At 46.1% G+C, this 13,278-nt stretch overlaps 1 long non-coding RNA gene across 1 annotated transcript; it reads left to right on the top strand.

The window, feature by feature from the left end:
* Positions 1-1,274: 1,274 nt before the first annotated feature.
* On the top strand, positions 1,275-1,729 carry LOC115081535. The gene is made up of 3 exons (XR_003853818.1): positions 1,275-1,371; positions 1,458-1,571; positions 1,672-1,729. It is a non-coding gene; the product is annotated as an uncharacterized LOC115081535 (long non-coding RNA).
* The last annotated feature ends 11,549 nt before the right edge of the window (positions 1,730-13,278 follow it).

Genomic DNA, 13,278 nt, shown 5'->3' on the forward strand with positions numbered 1-13,278 from the left:
ACAATGTGAATTTCAAGAATTTTTTCATTACTTAAATACACAAGATACTAATCTTAAGTTTACTAGTGATGTTCAGAATCAATGGGTTCCATTTTTGGATATGAAGGTGGGAAAGAAGGGTGGAAAAATTGTCACTGAGTTATATCGGAAACCAATTGATAGAAATGGATTGTTACATTTCAACAGTTTTCATCCCAAGCATGTTAGGGAAAATATCCCCGTAGGACAGTTCTTTAGGGTAAGAAGACTCTGTTCCGATGTATTGTCCTTTAAGACTCATGCCCAAGACTTACAAGAAAGATTTAGTGCAAGGGGTTATCCCACACGTATAGTGAAGCAAGCTTATAAAAGAGCTCGACATATTAATAGAGATTTACTGTTACAGCCGAAGCCAAAACAGAATGCACCAGCTTTAGTGTGTGTTTTACCTTATTCAAATCGAGTTGGGGACCTCATAGAGGTTGTTAAAAATCATTGGCATCTTGTGAGTGGCTTTATGGGTATGCAGGATCCCCCTATGTTCTCTTTTAGGAGATCTAGAAATTTGAGGGATATTTTAGTTCACTCAGATTTGGGAGGTAGTGAACACTGGAAAGATACAGCTGGTGGGCATTACCCTTGCACTAAGTGTAGTGTGTGTAAATTGTGTTTATCATTGAAAGATTTTTCACATCCTGTTTCTGGGAAAAAATTTTTCTTAAAGCATTTTACAACATGTCAAACAAGTTCAGTGGTGTACGTTGTACAATGCCCATGTGGGCTATTATATGTAGGAAAAACATCAAGGATGGTGAGACTTCGAATCCTAGAGCATTGTAGCAGAATTAGAAATGTGGTGGAGACAGCTCCCCTAGTGAAACATTGGCGTGAGTACAATCATAAGGTAGAAGAACTTCGTTTCTTTGTACTTCAGAAGGTTTCTGCTAGACGGGGCGGTAATATAAACAAAATATTATTGCAGAAGGAACAACGATGGATTTTTAATTTACAGACTTTGTGGCCAAAAGGATTGAATGATAAGATCGAGTGGGCTACATGTTTTTAGAACCTGTACTCTGGCTGCAAAGTTTTAGAACCTGTACTCTGGCTGCAAAGTTTTTTCACTTTTTTTTTTTTTTCCTTCATTTGTTGTCTTCAGTGATTGGTTTGAATCTGGCGTGCTTAGGGAGTGGCAATTACTTGGTTTAGTGGCAATTGGTTTAGACACCATATGTTCTAAGGGGCGGGGATAGTTTTGATTTGAGCTCTGATTGGGGCAGTGTGGCTTAAAAGGATGGAAGAGAAGAGTTTGATTCACTTCCGTTTTTTCACTCGATGGAGGCGTCTCTTTGAAATAAGGTGAAGGTGGTTTCTCTGCCTAAGATAAGAAAGGTAAGAATCCTTGGTTGTCTTGCACACTGGTGAACTCTTAAGGGAATGATTTTCTCTTTGAAGTCATTTTGATCTGTTTTTTCTAGTTTGAATACTTTTGAGAGATGTGTTTAGAGCATTTGAACAATTGAAATGCTTTGAAACAAGAGTTGAGGATGTGCTGATTTGTGCGTCTGGGCAAGCCTTTTTGGGACGTGCAGGTATGGGAGTTTTTTTGAAGCACTTTATAAAGAATCAAGTTTATATATAAAATGTATTAATTGAATATTCAAAAACATTTTTTTGTATGAATGTTTTTAGAAGACCCTATGGATAGATGTTGTACATGAGCAGTGGGAGATTGTTTGAAAAAACTCTCCTGAAGAAGCCTGAGGAAAGGCGAAACATGTAGAGAGAACAAAAGGAGAACAAAAGGATTGACGTTCTTGTAACGCAAGAATTAAAGTGCAATATAACTCTTTCTGCTTACGAAGTGAAATGTATTAACATCTGATGATATGTTATGTGAAGATTTATATTTAATGGTTATATTTGAATGTTTAGAAAATTGGAAATGATTTTTATAAGGAGTTGAATGTAGAACGGATGTGTATATGTGTAGTATGGGTGGTGTGTGAATTTTGTCTATTGTTTTTATAAAGATATTATGTCTATTGTGTGGGGTATTATGGATTAATTGTGAATATTTTTCATGAATTTTTCACCAATAAAGATTATTGAATTGGATTGATGTCACAATATATGTATTAGCTGCAATTGGTTTGTGATATATAAATAATTAGCCAGGATTGGGTATCCTGTCATATGACAGGGCAAAGGTAGTGCTGGCGCCATTTTGGTTCCTATCCCCTGACGTCACGAGCATAGGAGATCGCTCCTGGACCCCCGCTGGACCCCCAGGGACTTTTGGCCAGCTTGGGGGGGCCACCTGACCCCCACAAGACTTGCCAAAAGTCCAGCGGGGGTCCGGGAACGACCTCCTGCACTCGAATCGTGTTGCCGTAATGAAAAATGGCGCCGGCCGTATGGCCGGCACCATTTTGCCATACGGCAATATTGCCATATGGCCGGCGCCATTTTGCAAAATGGCCATACAATGCAAATATGGCCATATGGCCGTACATTTTGCAAAATGGCCGGCGCCATTTTTCATTACGGCAACACGATTCGAGTGCAGTAGGTCATTCCCGGACCCCCGCTGGACTTTTGGCAAGTCTTGTGGGGGATAGCCCTCACCACTGGCTTATACCTTCTTTTTCCTGTTTTGCATGGAATGAAAGAACATAAAAAGCTGACTTCAGATGTTTGGAGCTTGCATAGTTCATATGCTCAATAGTTTTTATGACCTTCATAATACAGGCCATTTTCCCTAAATGTTTCTCAGGTGCCAACATTAATGTTTCTAGTGCTATAGAAAACTGGTGGTAGTTGTAGTCTAGTTTATCCTCTGTGTTCCCATAGTTTACAGAGGCACTGTGTAAACTACAAAGTCAACATAGGTTGATCTTGTAGATTTGGACTTGAGTAGCGGTTTTCTTGTTTCTGAGAGCTCTTCAAGTTCCTTTGTCTTCAGCTGATGTGCATAAGTACAGTTAATAGCTTCTGTGTTGTTACGACTACCAGACAGATATTAGTGGAACCACAGTTTAGACCGCTTACCTTGTGGAGTAGCAATCTGGACTCTGGGAGACAGTGCATGCACCGGTAGGCAGTCCGAGTCGGGGCAGGCAGCAGACAGAGTAATCCAAGAGACAGTCCGAGTCAGGGCAGGCGGCAAGCAATCAGGAACCAACAGCATATAATCCAAAAGGGCAGGCAGCAGGCAGAGTAGTCCAAGAGACAGTCCGAGTCAGGGCAGGCGGCAAGCAATCAGGAACCAACAGCAGATAATCCAACAGGGCAGGCAGCAGGCAGAGTAGTCCAAGAGACAGTCCGAGTCAGGGCAGGTGGCAAGCAATCAGGAACCAACAGCAGATAATCCAAAAGGGCAGGCAGCAGGCAGAGTAGTCCAAGAGACAGTCCGAGTCAGGCAGGCGGCAAGCAATCAGGAACCAACAGCAGATAATCCAACAGGGCAGGCAGCAGGCAGAGTAATCAATCCAGACCGGGTCAGAGGCAGAGAAACAGCAACAAAATCCCAGCGATAGCTCCAAAGAACAATCGTGGCCGAAGCAAGGTGCACTTCTTTAAATAGCCCCTTTTTCCCGCGCAAAGTGGCCTCCGTCGGCGTCTGACGTCAGGGGGCGTGGCCTGGCTCTGAATCGCGCGGGACTTCGCTCTCCTTCGCGCGATTGCTGGCGTTCCCAAAATGGAGGAAAACCCCGAGCACTACGAGCCCCGCGCTGCCGATGCTGCTGAAGCAGCCCCACTGCTCCCCGGACCCTGAACGGACTCTCCCGCGCGCCGTGCCGCTCTGAACCGCGTGATCGAGGTAACATGTGTATTCACTAGATGTGAACGTAACCACCACACTCTAGGGGCCAACCCATTTCAGGGAGCCCTTTCCTGTGCAAAGGAGAGGAAACTCTCCCTGGGTGTAGCCAGTCTATCTCTTAACACCTGTTGACCCATGTTGAACCACTGTTCACATGGAAACCTCCTCCACATCGACTCACCACGCTTTGAAGGCTCATGCTCCACTCTAGGGGCCACAACCCATTCTAGGGAGCACTTTCTTGTGCAAAGGAAAGGGAACTCTCCCTGGGTGTAGCCAGCATATCTCTTAGCACCCGTTGACCCATGTTGAACCGCTGTTCACATGGAAACCTCCTCTGCCTTGGCCTTGAAAATTCTCGTTTGTATATCTGCTACGTCCACCAGATTTTAAAAGACCAGCGAGAGCTCACTAGAATCCAACGGAAACACCCCACTCTAGGGGCGAACCCATTCTAGGGAGCCCTTTCCTGCGCAAAGGAAAGGGAACTCTCTCTGGGGCCAGCCTTGTGTGTCGGGGAAGACTATAGTGATAGGGGTATACTACCGTCCACCTGGTCAAGATGGTGAGACAGACAGTGAAATGCTAAGAGAAATTAGGGAAGCTAACCAAATTGGTAGTACAGTAATAATGGGAGACTTCAATTACCCCAATATAGACTGGGTAAATGTATCATCGAGTCACGCTAGAGAGATAATGTTCCTGGATGGAATAAATGATAGCTTTATGGAGCAATTGGTTCAGGAACCGATGAGAGAGGGAGCAATTTTAGATCTAATTCTCAGTGGAGCACAGGACTTGGTGAGAGAGGTAACGGTGGTGGGGCCGCTTGGCAATAGTGATCATAATATAATCAAATTTGATTTAATGACTGGAAAAGGAACAGTGTGCAAATCCAAGGCTCTCGTGCTAAACTTTCAAAAGGGAAACTTTGATAAAATGAGAAAAATTGTTAGAAAAAAACTGAAAGGAGCAGCTACAAAAGTAAAAAATGTCCAAGAGGCGTGGTCATTGTTAAAAAATACCATTCTAGAAGCACAGTCCAGATGTATTCCACACATTAAGAAAGGTGGAAAGAAGGCAAAACGATTACCGGCATGGTTAAAAGGGGAGGTGAAAGAAGCTATTTTAGCCAAAAGATCTTCATTCAAAAATTGGAAGAAGGATCCAACAGAAGAAAATAGGATAAAGCATAAACATTGGCAAGTTAAATGTAAGACATTGATAAGACAGGCTAAGAGAGAATTTGAAAAGAAGTTGGCTGTAGAGGCAAAAACTCACAGTAAAAACTTTTTAAAATATATCCGAAGCAGAAAGCCTGTGAGGGAGTCAGTTGGATCGTTAGATGATCGAGGGGTTAAAGGGGCACTCTGCCTCTGCTAGGATTTAAAAGCATGCCAGCTGACTGTAAGAGCTCACTGGACACATGCAAAGGTTCGACTGCAATCAGGCAATGCCTTTTTGAAATCTGCAGCAGTGAGGCAGATCGTGTCTACTCCAAAAGACCATCCCTTCAATGGGGTAAGATAGTCAATCCCTAATGGGGATTTAGATGGTTTTTGAGGAAAAGAGGGTGGGGCTTCTTAATGTGATTTAAATTTTATATGTAAGGACCACAAGGGGCTTGGGGTCTGGGGCAGGGGGCCCACTTAGACTACTAGGCAATTTGGATGACATTTGGGGGGTGCAGGAGGGTGTGCTCTCATAGGGTCTGATTTTCAAAAGCATTTACATGCTTAAAACTGGGTTTTACATATGTAAATGCACTTTACCCGAGTAAGTGGGCTTTTGAAAATTGCTTCAATATATGCCATTGAATTGTCCATAGGTTTTACCCGCGAAAATACAATTTATGTGATTAAATGGCTTTTGAAAATTGCTACAATCGTAATTACAATTGTATGTGTAACTCCTTTTCAAAATTCACCTGATAGGCTACAAGGTCCCCCCATAAATCCATGTGGTGGTTTGCACAAATTGCGTCTTCATAGGCCCAGACAGAAAAATAACTGCATCTTGAAGAAGTGGAGTTATTATTTTGTGAATATGGGCCTGCAAATTCTTCTTTAATGAGCTTTTTTTGCATAATTTTGCATCACAGTGGCTTGTTAATGTGGTATTTGAATAAACTTTTATGCATTGTGGTCTATCTGCAAAATTTTACTTCTGTGAAGTCCACTTTTTCAAAAATGTTTTGCAAAAGGGGTTTTCACACACACACAGGCCGATGCAGTACCGTGCGCTGTGGGCAGTGCACGGCTCAATGTGTGATTGGATGCGTGTTTTGGATGTGCGCCCATAACCCCCGATGCAAAACTGGGGTTAGTGCGTCTGAAACGCACATCCAATCGCATGCGTAACTAACAGCGCTCATCACATGTAAATTCACGCCCGCCGCGCACATTTTTACTCTCCAAAATTAACGCCTGCCCCGAAGCACAAAAAGCGTACAGAAAAGCAGAAAATACAGCTTTTCTGTACTTCCTCCGATTTTTACATTGTGGCGATATTAAATCAGAGAAACAGAAAAAGGTGGAAGGTAAAAAAAATGTTCTTTTTAAATGGCCTGACCACCCCTAAGGTCTGGCCCGATAGGCCAAGCGATCTGGGTCGGTCCCGGGGTCCTGTACCTGAAATCGGGAACCCGAGGTCCATATGATAAAATCGCCCTTGCCAGACTGCAAATCTCCTCCCTCCCAGCCAGGAACCTCTGCTGGAGACCCTCCGCGTAATATTAATTTATTTACTCCTTCACTTACTTCAGATTGGTCCTTTTCACTGTCATAAGTCAGTGAACGGACCAATCGCCTTTCAGAAGACTGTCCTGAAAGGGAATTAGTCCTTTCACTAACACATGTCAGTGAAAAGGACCAATCAAGAACAGCCCTGCCGGAGGAGGGTCTCCGGCAGGGGTTCCCTGGCCAGGAGGGAGGAGATTTGTAGTCTGGCAAGGGCGGTTTTATCATATGGATCTTGGATTCCTGATTTCGGGTACAGAACCCCCGGGTCCGACCAAGACGGCTTGGCCCAAGCCAGGCCTTAGAGGGAGGGGGCTTAGGTCAGGTCAGCCGCTAGGCGCCCAGCCATGCCTCCTGCGCGCCTGATGCCAAGGAAGGATGCGCTAGGAATGCACAATTTTCCCTAGTGTGTCCTTTTTAACCCGGCAGGTTATTTAAATATTCCATAGGGCACCTAAGAGAGGTGGTTGGGCATGAGTTAGGTATTGAGCGCCCGTTTTCTATGTGCTGTTATCGTATTGGCCTGACAATTCATACAGAATGCATACATTTTTAAGCATTTTTGCAAGTTTATAGGTGTTTTGTACAATTTTTTGCATGAAAACCATTTTTGTGAACATTTTTTCAGCTTCGTACACTGGCCGCTGCTGTTTGAACCACTGGGTTCTTGACAATTTTTTTTGTCTTTTGTATACTCTTCCACTATAAAATTAACACATAATGGAGAGGTTAAAAGCCTTGATTCTGATCTGGACAATTTAGGGGTACATTTTCAAATGCTTATTCAGGAGCTATATGTTGCGCTGGGAGTGGACCCTTGGCCTGGTGCAGGATTGGTACGGCCCTCCGGTTGGACCCGGAGAGCGCCTGCCAGGAGGCGGCAGAGCACAGGAGAAGACAGAGGCTAGCTGGAGTTTCACCAATAGCAACCCGGGGATCCCTCAGGTTGAGCCCTTGGTTACCCGGGCCACCTGGTCTTAGATGGGCCTCGCAGGGTCTCCTAGAGAGAAAGTTCAAGGGAGTGCCCACACGAACAAGGATGCATGGTCGGTGTTCAGACAAGGAAGTCCAGAAGTTGCAGGAGGCCAAAACAGAGTGTCCGAGTGTTTAGCGAGAATCAAGACCAGAGTCCTGGAGTAGTGTGGTCAGCCAGGCAGGGTTAGTAGCAGAGGTCAGATCAGACGTAGTCAAGTCAAGCATGAGGTCGGGTTCCAGGTGGCAGATGAGAGTAAACGGTGTTCCAGGCAGAGGTCAGGTCAGGCAGTGATCAAGAATAGTTGGCGTTCCAGGCAGAGGTCAGGGCAGGCAGCGATCAAGGAGTAGTCAAAAACAAGCAGTGGTCAGTACCGTGAGATCAGTCCAAAGGGTACTACCAGGGATGGAGAGATGAAGGAGCAGGAGACGTTGGAACGGAGGCAGAGGAGACACTGGGACAGGAGACACAGGAGACGCTGGAACAAAGAAACTGGAACAGGAGACACAGGAAACGCAGGAAGGCAAACTTGCTATCACAAGGTGATCGACCCGATTGCCAAGGCGAGGTCCTGGGAGACAGGGCATCGCTTATATACTAGGCGGGGATGATGTCATCACTGAGCGACCCGGCCGGGTTTCCCGCGCTTGGCCCTTTAAACCGAAGGAGGTCGGCTGTGCGTGCGCCTAGGGGAGGGGCCGAGGAGATGCTGGATGCGGAGCCCTGGCGGGAGCTCCGCTGTGAGGCCTGCGGCATTGCCGGAGTCGGAGCGGGCCAAGGAGAGTGACAGGGACGGCCGGGACCGGCAGAGGAAGGGAGGCCTGAGCTCGTGGACAGTTGGGAGAGGTGAGCAGGTCCGGCTGCGGAGCGTACATGCCCGGGAAGCGCAACACTACAGAGTTAAAAATGTGGTTTAGGAGGGTAGAATGGATGCATCCATCTAAATTAATTTTCTGTTATTTAAGAGTATTAACGTAGTTTCACAAAACATATACAGTACTATTATCCAGAGTAAAAAGAGATATTCCTGGGGGCCATAATATGATCTGGGGAGAAAACTACCCATGTCCTATAAGGGTTTCATTTTAAAAAAGGATTTCCTTGAACAAATCCCAATTTTATGTTTGCAGGTGACCTTTTGAAAATCAACCTGTGCACCCAAAAGTATTCCTGAAACCCCATTTCACACATACGATTCTCTGTGGGGGCAGGGAAAGGATTTTGACAAGTGTGCTTTCATGTGCACACAGCCTTGCACATCTTATCATAACAGGGTCGTAAAAAGTAAGCCCTCTCTGGAGAAAGGGTTTGGAAAGGCGATCAATTAAACACAAAAAAAAAATAAAAATAAAAATAAAACAATCAGAATCTCTTGGATGCCTGACCAGAATCTGCCTAGCCTGCATCAAGTGGATCTGGGGAGGGGCAGGGGGAAAGTAAGCAGGGGAGGTGGCCAACCATCCATCGCCTCTCTCCGAGGGCCCTGCAATACTGAGGCAGCAGTTTCTGGACAGCACCATTTGTGAGGGTCTCACAGCTGTCAGGAAACAGCTTTGCATTGCAACTAAAATTGGTGATGTGAAAGAGGCCATACAAGCCCAGATCCCTGTAAGATCTTAAGCAGAGGCGTCAGGTTTGGGATGATGGCATGATGAGCAGGAAGCCAACAGACTGAGGAGTGGCAGAAGCCTTGGAGCTGACAGGCATTCATCCCATGTCTTTTTTTTTTTTTTTTAACCTTGGCTGTTGTCCCTCACAGCCTCCTAAACTGTGCTGGGAAATTGCATAAAAATCAAAGCCATGCGGCTGCCCTTGTCTCAGGGTAAGCAGCTTCAATACTTTTTTTTTATTCTCAGCTTCCTCCAAGGGCTGGGGGGGGTCCATGCAACTAGTGGCTGTGTCCTGTTTCCGCAGGGGAGCTGGAATTGATGTACACTGCTGGCTCTACTCTTTCCGGGGTCCTAGAAAAAAGGTGGCAGAACGCTGTTGCGTTGTTCTGCTAGAAATTAAGCCCTCAGAAATGGACACAAAAAGGGGATGAATTAGCACTAGTGCCATCCATCAGAGTTGAAGCATTGACAATTGTTACTACCAGGGCCGGTGCAAGGGGAATTAAGCACCCTAGGCACCTTCTGCCTTGTGCCGCTCTTCCCCGGTCGCACCGACACACACCCCGTCCCTGGTCGTGCCTCCCCCCCCCCCCCCGTCGCGCCGACATATCTCCCGCCCCCTGTCACGGCCCTGACTTCTACCGCTTGTTTTTTTGGGCTGTGAGCAGCGGGTGAGTTGGGGCTGCGACCGGGGGCGGGGAGTGTGTCGGCACGACCGGGGAAGAAGGGGGGCGTGTCAACACGCTCCCGATACCTGCTAGAGATACATCTCAGGAATAGTCTCCTTCTTCCTGTGGAAATTGCCATTGCAAATGCTTTGTCAAAATAAAAACTATCTCCTTTTAGAAAACAGGTGAGCCCTTCTAATCGTGCTTAGGGCTTCCGCCGGCCCTGATTACTACTACTCACAAGTCTCAAACTTGTGCTAATTGAAAGCCATTTTGTGTCTGATGTTTGTTCTGCAGTGTCTGCTTCACTATCATCCCTTCCCCTTCGGTTCCCTGCAATGTAGAACGTGAGATAGGGTGGGGAGGGGGACAAGAGGGGAAGGGCTGGACTAAGGAGCAGAGTGGCTGTTCTCTTCTCTGTGTGCTTCAGGCTCACCCCCTCTTCTTCTCTTCCCTGCAGGCTACCTGGGTGGGGGGGGGGGGGGAGTTAAGATAGAAAAATACCCTGCTGCTCTGAAGCCCGACAAGAACTGCAGGAGCTGCGTTCCTGGTCGTTCCCTCCCTCCCATCCATTCTAGTGCATCCAAGTCACACTGGAAAATCCTTGTTCGTATGACCAATGCCCTGTCCATTTGTCCAAAATCCGTTTCTGCAATGCATTCATGCCATTCAGTAAAAGCTCTGCCAGAGGGCCATGCATCTGAGATGACAAGGTTGGACAAAGCCATCAAAGTTGAGCATTGTTTGTTTTTTATGTTTTCTCATCAGTTTTTAAGGGCTCTTATGATGTTTCTTGCCGAGAGGATCTTGGACCAATTAAGGGGATGAAAAATCCAACAAAATGGATAAAGCAAATAAATAAATAAGTAAATACCTACGTACAGTTTTGGCGGCGAGAGGTTGCTTTATCGCTATCTTTCCTAGTACCACCTCCATGCCTTTAGTGTGGGACTCACTGCTCAAAGACTGCAGCTTTTTCACAGATACACTGGGGCCTCCTGACCTTTCTGTCTTGTGTACAGTTCATTCCATGAAAGCAGACCTTGCAGGGCACGGAATATATATATGGTGTCAGCATGTTACGGGAAATCATGCCATTCTCTCCAAACTTGTGGGATAGCCCTTTATTTGAGAGAGTTCAAACCTTGGGCTTCTGGCATTGAAAACTGTACAGGAATGTTTTAGCCTTATCGATGATTTGAACTGAGTGAACTGAAATGCTGCTTTAAATCTCTCAGAATAATGAGGGTTTTTTTTTTATTTTCAGTAATGCAACATCAGTGCAAGCTGTTGCACGAAACAACAATAATGCTTTGAACAAGCCGTAAAGTGTAGTAATTTTGCTGGGCTTTTTCTTTTTCGCTTCATTTTTTCTAAACGTGTTGTTATGAGAGACAAATGAAAAATAACTGGAAAGTCATGAGGAAAAGGATGAGCATGCCTATCAGTCCAGATACTGCTCAACTGTGCAAATACTCCCTGACAAATGAGCTTCAATGAGTTTTAACCTATTGCTATGCTGTTACATTAGATTCTGCAGGTGCCTGGGCACCACACAGATTGGTAAAAGACATATTTTATGCTCAGAAAGGAAAGTGGCAGGCTATCATTTATGATGTCTATGAGAGGAGGAGAAAAGAGAGTATTAATGATTCACAATAACCCAGTCTGATCTTGACTAGGATGCAACAACAGCCCAGAGCTGGAATAGTACCACCTGAAAAATATTTACCTTGGGCTTCTCTGATGTGAACACACAGAGCCCTCCTTCTCGGGGCTTGTTTTCAAAGGCATTTATGCTCATAAAGCATGGTTTTATGTGGATAAATAGAATGTCCAGGGTAAAAGTATGCATATTACCCGATTTCGCACATACTTTTATCCACACAAAAAGCAGGCATTTGGGAGAAGTTGAGATTTATGTTGTGTTTGTGGCATCTTGTGGACCCTTAGTCACAGTGGAGATGACTCCTCCCATGGGGAGGGGCCCCGTGGGGTACCACAGTAATAGGCTAAACTCAGAGAGCAGACACCTGTAGGTAGAAAGCTTTATTGCACTGCTGTAGATAGATTGTATGAGGCAGGAAGGAAAGGCACTGAAATCCGGCAAGGGGCCAATACGTTCAGACAGTCTCAGATGAAGATGTCTCACCCAGATGTTGAAGGTAGATAGGCACCCGCAGTGTGGGAAAGGCCGATCCTGGTGGGTGGAGTTGGAGAACCGGATCGTAGAGGTACTCACAGGAACATAGTGGGGTGTCTTCCTGGCAATGGAATTGGTGGGACCGAAGGTCCGTAGTGCAGGATACCTGGACAGATAGGCCCTCGAGGAGCGAGTACCTGATATCACAGGAGATCCTGAAAGAAATAGAGAGAGACCCCCAAGGAGCGGTTGTCTAGTTAGTAGAAACCCCAAAAGGTTGGTGGAAGTGAGAGGCCCCCGAGGAGTAGGTGCCTAGAGCTTCGTTAGGAGCGAGATTCCTCGGAGGGTAGTGAGGCATCTAAGCGAGCAGCTTAGAGTGGTCAGAGTATCTAAACCAAAATCCTTGCTAACTCAATGATGGTAGTGTAGTGGAGGCTTTAAATACCCGGAGGTATTGACGTCATGTGGTGGGGATGCCCCCGAGGTTCCCGCCATGACGTGAACATAAGCGTAGGCAACATGCGAGCGCACGCCCTAGGAGGCCACGGGTTGGAGACGCTGGGTTGGAGACGCTGAGGGTTTCGGTGCTCGGCACTGGAGGCAGCCAACTTGCCCAAGGAGGAGGAAAAGGGTAGAAAAGAGGTAAGGCAGAGTGGTCGCAGAGGTCTGCGACCGACGGACGCAACAGTACCCCCCTTCAAAGGGCCCCCTCAATGACCTCTTCCAGGTGGTCTGGGTTTCCGTGGGTGTGCCAAGTGGAATTGATGTACCATGTCCTTATCTGTGATGTTGGCCAACGGTTCCCATGAGTTCTCTTCTGGTCCATAATTTTGCCAGGAAATGAGATACTCCCATGTCTTGCCTCTTTTACGGACATCCAAGATGTCATCCACGGCATATTCAATGTCGTCCTCAGTGTCCAGACTAGTTGGTTCTGGGGTCTTTTTGGAGAACTCGGAGAGCATCAATGGTTTTAACAGAGAGACATGGAATGCATTGTGTATCTTCATTGATGGAGGTAGTTTCAAACTGTACGTCAGATTCCCTAATCGTTGAAGGATAGCAAAGGGTCCAACATAGCGAGGACAAAAATGTGCTGAAGGAAGTTTTAGACGAAGATACTTGGTACTTAACCAGACTTTGTCTCCAGGCTGAAACTGTGGTGCCTTTCGATGATGAGCATCGTAGGTTCTTTTTGATTTCTGTCCTGCCTTGAGGAGTAGCTCCTTCGTTTGCTTCCAAAGTTGAGATAGTTCTGCTGCAGTAGCCTGTGTGGCAGGAGAAGCCACAGATAATGGAATTGGCAGAGGAGGCAGCGGTTGTCATCCATAGACAAGCTGG

Source organism: Rhinatrema bivittatum, chromosome 1 (genome assembly GCF_901001135.1).
Source record: "Rhinatrema bivittatum chromosome 1, aRhiBiv1.1, whole genome shotgun sequence".
NCBI lineage: Eukaryota > Metazoa > Chordata > Amphibia > Gymnophiona > Rhinatrematidae > Rhinatrema > Rhinatrema bivittatum.